We start from the raw sequence: 12,392 nt of genomic DNA on the forward strand, positions 1-12,392 counted from the left end.
TTAAAAATAATACATTACCCCCAACTAAGGGTAGGATTTGTCTTAATTAGGAGTAAAAAAAATCCTCTTGAGAAGCACAGAAAAAGCAGTTGACAAAATTTAATGTTTATTCCTGCCAAAACTGCTTAGCAAACTAAAACAGAAGGAAATTTTCATTACGTCGATTAAAGGTATGTGGTAGTTATTAGTACTGTTCACCAATATTTCTGGTTTTCCTCCTTTCAAGCATGATACATGGTACGAGAAAGATTGGCAATCCATTGTGAAAAATTGAATTGAACTCCTATTTTGCACTGTAAAATTAATTTTAGATAAATTAAAGAACAACACAAATAAATAATTAGAAGAAAATTTGTAGAAAATGTTTATAACTTCTGAAGGTTTTCTTAAACAAGATCCATATAAAAATTATTAATAATTTGGCCACATAAAAATGTATTCTCTCTGTACCACAAAAGGAAGTGTTCAAAAATAAAAAATATAAGGGTGGTCTGAGGGAAAATATTTCAATACAAATACAGAAAAAGGATTACTATCTAAACCAACACTGTCCAATAGAACTTTCTGCAATGAGGGAACTGTTCATGCTCTGTGTTACGCAAAAGGACAGCCACTGGCCACATGTAGCTGTTGAACACTTGAGATGTGACCAGTTTGAGGAACTGAAGCCTTAGTTTTACTTAATTAAATTACTTTCAATTTAAATAGACAAATATGGCCAGTGGTGACTCATATTGGACAATGCAGATTTAAAAAATAGAAAAAACTCTTACAGAGAGAAATAAAAAGAGATAAACAGTAGACATACTAGCTTAGAATATGATCACACAAAGCATAGAAGAAGAAATACAAATGGCCAATAAACAGGTAAAAAGTACTCAATCTGTCTCAAAAAAACACAAATTTAAATGCAATAAGATACGTTTTGGGGGTAAAATTTTAGAATTTGTTAATATCCAGGGTTGGTGAAGGTGAGGGGAAATGGTTACTCTTTTCCACTGTTGGTAGGACTATATACTGACCCAGACTTTTTGTGAGCAATTTAGCAGTATCTATCAAAATTTTAAAATGTGCATAACCTTAATCTAGCAATTACTAACATTTTTTTGGAACTCAATAAAATAGTTCTAAAATTCATCTAGAATAGAAAGTCCATGTGAATAAACAAGAAACTTCTTGAAAAGGGAAAAACAATGTAGGAGGAAGCCCTTGCCCCACCAGATACCTCTTTCCTAGAAAAATGCTAAGTATGAACACTTAGATTAGGTATTCATTTAAAAAAAACAGACAAATTTTAGCTTTGATGATATTACAGCACAACTTGAACTCTCACACACTGCTGGACAGAGTACAAATTGGTACAACCACTTTGGAAAACCATTTGAAGTGTCTTCAAAAGCTGAACATTTAGGGGTCTACTCAACAGAAATGCATATATATTTACACCAAAAGACATACACAAGAGTGTTCAGCACAGCACAAGTCATAGAGCCTCAAATGGAAACTCCACACAGGTCCATCAGTAGTATCACGAGTTGATAAATTACAGCATATTCATACAATGAAAAATTCTGCAGCAATGAAAATGAATGAACTACTGGTACAGGCAATTGCAGAATAAATCTCACTAAATAAATGTTTAGTAAAACAAGCAAGACATAAGAATGCACTCCAAGTGATTCCGTTTACTTAAGTGTCACAAACAAGCAAAATAATCAATGGGTATATACATATGTGTGTGTATATATATATATATATATATATATATATACACATACAATGGAATATTACTCAGCCATAAAAAGAATGAAATATTGCCATTTGCAGCAACATGGATAGACCTAGACAATATCATATTAAGTGAAGTAAGTCAACAGAGAAAGACAAATATATGATATCGCTTATATGTGGAATCTAAAAAATAATACAAATGAACCTATTTGCAAAACAGAAATAGACTTACAGGTATAGAAAACAAAGTTATGGTTACCAAAGGGGGAAGGCGGGGTAGCGATTAATTAGGAGTTTGGGAAGATTATGGGATTAACAGATACATACTACTATATATAAAATAGTTAAGCAAGAAGGATTTACTGTATAACACAGGGAACAATACCTTGTAATAACCTATAATGGAAAATACTCTGATATATATATATGTATATATATATATATATAACTGAATCCCTTTGCTGTATACCTGAAGTAACACAATATTGTAAATCAACTATACTTCAATTAAATAAAAAAAAAAATGATATTGGTTACCTTTAAGGGAATGGAGCGTGACTGGGAGGCAGCCATCCCAACAGGTCTGTCCCTTTACAGTGTCTGGTCCCTTGTCTCTTCCAGAAGTGGGGCCAGTTTTCCACAGGTCCGTCTCCCACCAGGATGCTACATCAGAGGTAGAAGTTTATTTCTCCCTGGCTGACTTACTCCTGAGACCCATGCATTGAGAAACAGAAGTCTGATCTTTTCTGGCTTGATGCTTCCCTGCTTAATTTCACTTAGTGAGTCCGAATTGGAAACCCCAGCAATAAAACCATTATTTCGTCAAGTGATCACAACCCCGGATGGAGGTTTGTGCTGGTGTCTGACTAAATGAGTTAATGAGTAACGTGTTTAGAACTGTGCCTGGCACATACTAAGCCCATATGTAGGTTTTGCTCTAATTATTATTATGCCTTCCATATCCAAATGTGACATTTATCTCCCTTTTCTCATCTCTAAGCAAAATAATCATATGCAGAACTTTAAGAAATCCCAATACACACCTAAGTTTTATAAAGTCTATTTCCTTTCTACATCCCATCTTTAAAAAATGTTCATTCTGATTATAAACATTTCAAAGGTACAAAAAAGTACAGAAAATAATATTACATACGTCCACAGAACCTCCACCACCTAGGTTTAACAGACGTTGGTATTTGGCTATATTTGCTTCAGATCTTACTGGGTGTTTCTTTTAAAAATAAACAGGAAGAGCTAAGAGTCCCTCCCCTCAATTACTCTTTCCTCCCCTTTTCCTTCAAATCTCAGAGGGTTTTACTCTCCTGAAGTTAGCAGATGCCATCCCCACTTTGACTATAAATGCATTTATTAAACAATATAGAGTCCCATTTTAATATTTAAACTATTCATTGGAAGTTGAAATAATACACAGTCCTGATGATGAGCTTTCTCAAAATGTCTTTAATGAGCAAAGAAAAGGAACTCTTGAAACAAGAAAATGTCCATTGATAGGAGATTTGATGAGATCAGGGGACACTGTTTACATGCAGGATAGTTTCTGCCTTGCACAGAAACTGCCTTCTGTATAAATAATTACTGGGACCACAGCCCATCTAAGCTGGTCTCAGAATTTTAAGTACTAGCATCATCGACCACAGTGGCCCACAACACATGCTTCACAGAATGTCCAACAGCTGAATCAAGGTATCAGCTTCTGGGTTACGGCAGTTATGGAGGCACCTGCTAGTGGCTACTGGCCTGCCTGCCTGAGGCCAGGGACAGCTGTGACCTGCAGGTGAGGCCCCTCTGGTTACCCAAACCCCTTCATACCCTTCAGATAGCTGACCCTGGGCTCTTTTTGTGACCTACCAAGGAATTTGTAGCAGCTATGCTGACAGGTGTCCCAGCACCTGTTGGGCTGAGGACTTGGCTGTCACACGTCACCTGACATTAGACATGATGAGCTGCCCTGGTCCTAAAGTTTCCTCTATAATGTGGATTCCCACCTCCCTGGAGGGGCGCCTTGCATGCCACCCTTACCCCCAGCCCCTCTAGAGGCTCCCCTGGGGTTTGTGAATGCCCTGGCAGCAGCACAGCATCCATTCATTATGGAATTATATTATCCATTATATTATCATTATATTATATAAAGATTTTATTATCCATCCCTAGACAAGCGTTTCTAGGGAGCTCTGTGTGCAAACCCTGCAGTAGTTGCTGTGGGGATGACATGGACCCTGCTTTCCAGGAGACGGGCAACAACGGGAACAGGAACTTCGAGCACACAGGAATGCAGACATGCTGAAGGAATTCAGACAAGGGAAGACATACCATCAGAGCTCTCACAACTCCACTTTGGAGGAGTCCCTTGATGAACTTGTTCTGCTATCCACCAACCCCTGTCAGTCACAGCTACCAAGAAGATGAAATATGGGTGTCCCAACATCTCTGGAGGGCCCTGCAGAACACTCACATTCATGACCTGGCAGGTGGGCTCTCCCTTCCCGCACTTTCTCAGCTGTGCCATCTATCAGGCTGCCCGGGGCGGGGGCGTGGTCTTGGTTCTTAGCTACCCTAGGATTCTAGGCATTTCCTGCTGCTTCTCACTATCCCATAAAAACTTACCTTTCCTGGATGTCTTCGTATTAAGGCTTTACTGTTTTCTTTGTTGGTACTTTTATTGGTAACAGAATAGTTGGTATAATAAAATGTGTTACTATAAGAATTTTAGAGCTAAAAGTGCCATTTAGTTCTAGAATTATTAATCAAATTTCTGAGTGGGTAGGCTTCTGAAGGCCCAGGAATTAACCGAAACTTAACACAATGCTATGTGTGCATTTTTTCAGGGGGAAAGGCCCAAAGCTTTCATCAGGTTCTTAAAGTTTCCTTGACCTAAAATAATAGTAATTATAAATCAATAAATGTTAAGAAGCATTGATCTATTGCACTGCATTCATTGATCTATATTACATTCAACCAGTGTAGACAGAATGTATCAGTCATCTGCAACAGCCAGTAACAAAGCAGACATAGCCCTACCCTCGTGTAGCTGAGAATCTTATAGGTTGGAACAATAAACAAGTAAACACACACAATTAATTATAAATAGTAATGAGTGCTGTGAGGGAAACAGAGTGAAATGATAGAGGATAATGGGGACCTGCTTAGAAGTGCAGTGAGGTTAATACTGTCCACTGGGGTTTAAACTGAGACCTAAAGGATGTTTAGGAGTCAGCCCTAAACAGATAGGAGAAAAGCATTCTAGTCAAAGAGAACAGCAAGTGTGAAGATTTTGCAGAAAGAAAGAGACTTGAGGGCTTGAGGACAGGGGTAATAGTGATGTTGGATGGGGTTGGAGAAAGAGGAATTATACAGTGGGTACCATGTAAGCAATGGTAACCAGGCTGAGTTTTTACAAGGTGCAATGAAAACCACATCAGGGGATTAGGCAGGGGAGTGACATGATAGCACTCAGGTTTGAGGAATGTCCCATGGCTGCCTGGGAAGAATAGGCTGTAAGAGAGGCAAGAGCTGGTAGACAACTTTTCAGATGCCTGGAGAGATGGAAGAGTGTAGAATTAGGATATGTTTTAGAGGCAAAGCTGATGAGATTTGTTGATGGGTTGGAGGAGGGGGAGAAAAAGGGAGGAGTCAGAATGATGGTCACTTGTTTGGGTTGAGCCACTTGCTGGATGGTGATGTTTCCCAAGATGGGGAAGCCTGGGTCAGGATGTGTTGAGGGGTCAGTCAAGTCCAGTTTTCAATATAATAAGATTGAGAAGAGGTTGAGGTATAAAGCAGTTACCTGGGCAGTAGGAGAGCAAGCTTACCAAGGAAATGTAGTCAGATTGCCACAAGTGCTGGGTGCCCATTTGAGGTTTAAAAATCATGAACTAAATATCATGTTGTGTCTACCCATGTTCAACTGCTTAGGGGCAGTGAGCAAAAAGTCAGGTGATGGGAATACCCTGGCAGTCCAGTAGTTAGGGCTCCACGCTTTCACTGCTGAGGGCACGGGTTCGATCCCTGGTCAGGAAACTAGGATCCTGCAAGCTATGTGGTGTGACCAAAAAGATAAATAAATAAATAAAGCTGTTATAAACATTCATGTACAGGTTGTGTGAATATAAGTGTAAAAAAAAAAAAGGCAGGTGATGACTTAATCATAAGTTAGGGTGTTGCCAGCTAATTGTAAAGAATGCAGAGAAGGGCTAGAGAATTGAAGCTATTTGTTTGCAGGAAGCAGCTATAGTGATGCAGTAGAGACTACAGTGGTTCCTCAAAATCCATTTTCCTCTTCTTCTTGGGAACATGGTTGGACTACATTCCCAGATTCCTCTGCAGTTAGATGTTACCATATGACTAATTCCTGCCAATGGAATGAGAAGAGAAGATCTGAGGGCCACTTCTTAGCCTACCCATTAAAACCTTCCTCCTGTGCGTTTCCATGTTCTTGTCTGCATTCAGCTGACTGTTTTGGTGACCTCTAGGCAAACCTTAGCTGTTGTTGCAGATGGCAGAATCATAGTCAGCTCATGTGCCTGAGACCTGTAGAAAGCAGGACATCCTCCAGCCACACACATAGACACCTTACCCTGCTACCTGGATTGTTACCTGAGCAAGAAAATTTCTCTTATGTTGAGCCAGTACACATTTGGGTATATTTGTTACTAAAACGGTGCCTGCTCTAACAAGTAAAATAACAGGTCATATTAGAGGAAGAAGAAAGGGTGGGGACTAATGGATCAGAGGACCACATGGGGGCCCATTTCCAACTGAAACCTCAATGAACTGAGTGGATTGCCTGGAAGAGCTAGGGCAGTGGTTCTCAACCAGGGCTGCACATTCAAATCACCTAAGGACTTCTAAAATCTTCAATATCCAGGCTGCACCTCAGGCCAATTAAATCAGAAGATCTGAGAGGAAAAGTGGGGCCCAGACATTTTTTAAAGCTTCCCAGTTGATTCCATTGTGCAGCCAGAATTGAGAACCACAAAACAAGGGTGAAAATCTAGATAATCTGATTCATGGATCTCTGTCCTATAAGGTTTTACATGCATTTTATGACCAATAGGTCACCTGGAGGAGCCTCACAGCTGGGAGTGGGACACTGCATCCCCACCTCAGAAGACACCAACCAGAGTGGAATGCAAATCTTTGGGGGATGCCAACTGGTTACAGAGAATGACCATGAACTAGTGCCCCCCTTCCCCACCCCAATATAGGTGAATCTCAGGGAGAAGGAGGGGGATTCCTGAACTGGATGCGATTCAAAATGAGAAATAACCCATTTTGCTGCCAGTTGGCTAAGATTTACATTATCTGCTATCAGAAGGAATTAAACAAATGATATATTTAGACACTGGATTACATAGCTTGGGAAATGTGGGCCTGCTTGAGTGCATTTTAATCATGAGCATTTTATTTTAAATCAGCCTCTGTTGTCAACTCTAGGACTCAGTGTAATGGTGGCGATTTCAGGTCCTGGCCCATCTGAGGGAGATGTGGCAACTGGTCCTCAAACCAGACTGGCCTACTTCATGGGCCTGATCCTTACTAGGGAGCTGCCTGAGTCCCTAACCCTGGTTAGCTAGCTTGCAGACATAATGTAGTGTAAATTTATCACTTTAGCTGGCAGGTGACTCAAGGGGTCTGTGTCCACATCTGACCCATCTTTATCTCTTTCGTAGACTTAACCACAATGCTTTTTGCTTAGAGTAGACACTCAAAACTACTAATAGATCAAGGGATAATAGTAACCATAACAGCAACAACAACAACAAGATGTTCTATTCAAATTTGTTCAATGACATTGCTCATATCTGAAGGCTCATATATATGCCCTTTTACTGTACATTGATTTGGCTCTATGTAATTTTAAAGAACAGTTTTAAATTGTCTATTTAATTTGACCATCCCTTGCCTCTTTTACATTCTGATGTTTTCTAAATTTTCTTTCATAATATATGTCATGTGCATTTTTATAAACAAAAAGGAATACTGAAAAAAATTTTAAAAGGTCCATGCTTTTGCCATCCTGATAACCTCTGTTGAAAAAAAATTTTTAAATAATGCATGCTCATGTACATGGTTAGAACATTTAGAAAGTATGTGAGGGTATGAAATACCAAGAGAACTGCCTGTAACTCTCCCTACCCCCCTGCCCTCAGTCCCTTTCACCAAAGAAGCTACTGTTAAGAGTTTCATATTATTCTTTCCAGAAAGCAAAACATGCATATGCCAAGATGGAATTTTAAGTATATTCTTTTTTTGTAATTTATACAGAAAGAAGCCTATCATATACACTCTTCTATAACTTGCTTTTTTCAAGTGATGTATCTTAGAGACCATACCATATCAACATGTGTGGTTCTATCTCATTTTTTAACAGTAGCAGAATATTCTGTAGAATGACTTTGATATAGTTTATATAACATCTTTCTCCTGGATACTTTTCTTATTTTCAGATTCAGATTTATAAACAATGCTTCAACGAACATCCTACTTTGGCAAACTTTTGTGGGTAAATTTTTATTTGCTAAACTCAAAACGGTGTTTAAAATATTTTAAGGGGTAATTTATTATTTGAAATATAAAAACTGTACATTCAGGCTATTAGAGAGGTATATCCCTGAGTTTACTTATTTTATTGATACATACGGGGAAGGAAAAGAGCCCTTGCCTTTCTACACCAAGTTCTAGAGTCAACGTGAGCAGAGGCAAGCAAAAAGAAAGTTACACTTTACTTTTAGAGTCAACACTTCAGTGATATTTCTGTCCCTGGGTGAACAGAAATGGCCCAAGAACTTGTGAATACAAAGTACTTTTTCTCATCCTCAAGCTCACTCATGGTGTTTGTCATTTGCTCAGAGCAAAGACGAGATCTGAGGCAAGAGAAGGCAGAGAAATGGCTCCCACTCGGGCCTGTTACTTTCTGATACCCTGCCTGAGAGAGCCTGGGAGTGAACATTTTCAAACTGCTTCATATGGAGTACATTAAGTATAGAATATACACATCTATACAATTTCCTTCAAGACAAAGTGTTACATCCAGTCTTCCAGTTTCCCTTCTCAGAGACAGCTACTATTGTTACTTATGGAAACTTCCAGATTGTCTAGGAGAAAGGTTTCTCATCTTCAGCACTATTGATATTTTGTGCTAGATAGTTATATGTTGTTGGAGAGGAGGAGCTGTTCTGTGTACTGTAGGATGTTTAGCAGCATCCCCAGCCTCTACCCACTAGGTGCCTTGTCCAGTTGTCTCCAGATATTATCAGCTGTTCTTCCTATTGAAAACCACTGGTCTTGGGACACACACACACACACACACACACACACACACATACTGCATGTATGTGTGTGTGTGTGTATATATATCTATATTATCTATATCTATCTATCTATCTATCTATATATTCAGCTATGTATATATATGGTAGCGGAATAGTATTCGCTTGTATGGTTGTACCATAAATTATTTACCCAATCTCACTTTGATAAATATTTCTTTTTAAAATTATTTTGCTGCTCTAAACAATTCTTCAATGAATATATGTAAGCATCGCTATGGGGGTAAATTCTTAGATGTGGAATTGCTGAGCCAAATGTACATGTATTTAAAATTGTGATAGATATTAACTAAATGGCCTTCCAAAGAGATTGTACCAATTTTCACTCCCAGTAACATGGTACAAGAGGGCCTGTTTCTATATACCCTTGCCAACTCAATGTGTTAACAAACCTTTTCATCTTTTTTAATCCAAAAGGTGAAAAAAAGGAGTCTTTCTTTAACCTCAGCTCTGCCACTGTGTTCAGTTCTAGAAGAGGTATTCTGAAGAGAAGTTGCTCAAAAAGCAACACTTTTATAGATCCAAAGACCAGGAAAGAGAATTCTGGTGAAGAATCTTGATGAAACTCTTCAGTTTTGTTTTGTTTTGTGTTGTTTTGGCATGCTGAATCTAATTTATCCAAACTCTTGGAAATTGCAAGTGATTCTCAAGGAGAGAACCCAGCCCCTTGAAACTGTGTGCTTAAATCACACAACGTGCTGAAGCATGATTTCTGGAAAGACTTTTTGCATTCCTGTAGATATATATACGATAAATATTTTGTTATCATTCTTCTGTGGTGCTAAGAGGTGCTGTCTGCTTTAATGTATGTGCAGAATTACAGATATACCTGATCAAATAAAGTCAAGACAAGAATCAAGCCTCATAAAAATCTTGCCTACAGCATGTACCAAAAAAAGTCAGTCGTGCCAAGACTATGCAGGCTAAGCAAACCCAGGGGTTGTGCAATTACCCGGCAAAGGTTGAAATTTCTGACAAAAACAGGGACCTCACTGAAAACGTTAGCATAAAAATGAAACCTCATTTTTTTTAAAAAACAGGTCATTTTGATACTTCGCTAATGTGAACATTGAAAACCATGGCTTCTGACCTCCAGTATTTCCTTTCTCTGTAAAGCCCAGGATAAAATAGATTTTCCGTTCTCAGATTTTCTGGGTTGGTCACTTTGACTCTAACTTAAACCAAGTTTTCAAGGGGTTGCGTCAGACCAGAAAGTTCCACATTTTGCCATTGCCTGATTGAAGACAAAGATACATTCTGTCACTCAGGGACCAGTTATTGGAAGCCTACTATGTATCAGGTCCTCAGCTAGACTCTGGCAAAGGCACTAATGAGTAAGATGCCATGTCTGATGGCCAGATCTCATATTAAAAAAGATCATCTGGGAAGAGAGGCTGGGAACCAGGGGTGTGGAGAAGTCTGCCTGTATGTGCAGAGGCCCCCAGGACCCACCAGCAGGAACTCTCAGGGTTTATCAGAGTCCAGAGGGCTGAAATTTACTGACCAGTGCAAATGGCTCAGGCTACTCTTAGAAAAGCTATTGAGGTCTGTGATCTGATCACCCCCCATTCATCCCATTGGAGCAGGAGGGATCTCCTGCCCTAAAAAACACGAGATGGCCAAACACATGACATCCAGCAGTGGACAGATGAGACTGGCAGCAGATTATGAGTCACATGTGCTCACAGCCTGAGGGAGGAGGAGACTGAATGCTGTGCAGGGCCACACTGGGCTTGCACTCAGGAGCAGAGTGAACCAGCAAGAGCTGGGCGAGAAATGCTCTCTAGTAACAGGAGGGTGAGATGCCCACTGGTTCCTGCAGGAGAATGTGATTTGCTTGTTTGAATAATTGTGTGGGCTGGCAGGGACATGAAACCTATGAGGTTTAGAACTGGGTGGGGTCTGGCTGGCCTGGCTGGTCTGGCTGATAGGGTCACCAGCTGGTTAGGGGCCATGCATGTCTGGTGAGAACAGGGAACTCATGGTTAGGACTCTGCAGCTCTGTGAGGGTCAAAGATGTCAAGGCAGAACATGGAATTTCAGGCTTTACAATATAGTCTGTTAGGTTTCTTACTGATAATTTTCCTCCTGTGTCTCTTTTCCATTAGGAGCCCAGGGTTAGCCTTGAGGGTAGGAACAAAATTTCTCCACTCACAATCTAAATACAAGCATACAATCAACTCTTGCCACTCAATTGTTGTGATGTCTGTAACTGAGCAGGACCCTATGGGATCTTTCCAGAACAGACCCCCTCCCAAGTCCTCTGCCTGCCTTTTGTCTGTAGAAAAACTTTATAGTCAAAGAATAAATTTAATCAGAGAAGTGAGAAAATGCATAAAGAAAGGAAAACAGTCAAGCAAAACAAAATAATGATAGTTTGGCCGTTAAATAAAGTCAAGGAACTTTAGTTCCTCTTCAAGGGCTATAGAGAATATTCTGAGTCATGTCCTTTGAGCTGTTTTGCAGATACTGAAATGCCCCACAGGTGGAAGAAGTTAACTGTATGCTGCCCACAAGCATGTAGACCCCAGACCAGTTGAAACCAGAAGGTTGATGATGTTGACTCCTGATTACCTCACCACCAACCAATCAGAAGAATGTCCACGAGCTGATCACACACCCCACAACCCCCCTCCCTTACCCTGTCTTTAGAAACCATTACCTGAAAGCCTTCAGGGAGTTTGGGCCTTTTGAGCACTAGCTGCCTGGACTCCTTGTTTGGCACCTGCAATAAACGCTGCACTTTCCTTCACCACAACCTGGTGTCAGTAGATTGTCTTTACTGTGTCCAGGCAAGTGGACCCAAGTTTGGTTTGGTAACAATGTCTATTTTCTTATTTTCTCTCTGGCACATAGGTCCCCTTCTGATAATAGTTCAATTTGTGGGGAACTACTCGACCCACTCTCAGCCCATGTGTTCCTGGGTTTTTGGAGAATTCAATTCCCCTTCCAGGATTCTAGTGGCAGGTAATGACCCAGATGTGACCCATCAGAGCATTCTATCACCCTGGCCACAGTGATTGGTTCAGAAAGAGATGTGTTAGCCAGGCCAGGCTTAACTCTGGGACTTTGATTAATAGAAATTTAAAGAAAGCTCTTTCTCAGTGGAAACAGTCTTAATCTGTTTGGCCTGCTATAACAGAATGCCATAGACTGAGTGGTGTATAAACAACAGAAATTTATTTCTCATAGTTCTGGAGGCTGGAAAGTCCAGGGTCGAGGTGCTGGCAGATTAGGTGTCTGGTGAGAGCCTGCTTCCTGGTTCATACATGGCCTTCTTGCTTTGTCCTCACATGGCAGAAGGGGAAAGGG

The sequence above is a fragment of the Balaenoptera musculus genome, chromosome 2, assembly GCF_009873245.2.
Source record: "Balaenoptera musculus isolate JJ_BM4_2016_0621 chromosome 2, mBalMus1.pri.v3, whole genome shotgun sequence".
NCBI lineage: Eukaryota > Metazoa > Chordata > Mammalia > Artiodactyla > Balaenopteridae > Balaenoptera > Balaenoptera musculus.